The sequence below is a fragment of the Sinocyclocheilus anshuiensis genome, unplaced genomic scaffold (genome assembly GCF_001515605.1).
Source record: "Sinocyclocheilus anshuiensis isolate Anshui unplaced genomic scaffold, SAMN03320099.WGS_v1.1 scaffold1576, whole genome shotgun sequence".
Lineage (NCBI taxonomy): Eukaryota > Metazoa > Chordata > Actinopteri > Cypriniformes > Cyprinidae > Sinocyclocheilus > Sinocyclocheilus anshuiensis.
The window spans coordinates 133,879-134,282 of record NW_015557202.1 but is presented as its reverse complement, the minus strand read 5'-3'; positions in this window follow the sequence as shown (position 1 = coordinate 134,282).

Here is a 404-nt window from a genome sequence, read left to right as displayed (position 1 = left end):
AAATATGATGTATTCTCCTGTGTTGGCAAAGGTTTATAAATGATTTACGTTACAAATCTAGTGAGAAAATGCACAGTTTTCCCAGATGAACGTTAATTCAAATTCACAGCATATGCAGAGGAAGAGTTGGCTTTCACACATACAGTCTTTACCGGTAAGTTACCATTTAAAGGTCCCCTGAAATGCTTAGAAACATGCAGCGTTACTCTATGTGTTGACGTCATTTTAACTGTCTGAAACAGGAAGACAGGGCGGGACATATCAAGCAGCCCCGCCCCTTTTTAAAATAGCCAATAGCGTTCGTATATATCACAGCTTGGGCTAGAGCCGTTCAGAGCCATTGAGCTCCGTAAAGCCGCATTTGACAGGGTATGCCAGCCACAATCTCATCCATATTGCTATAA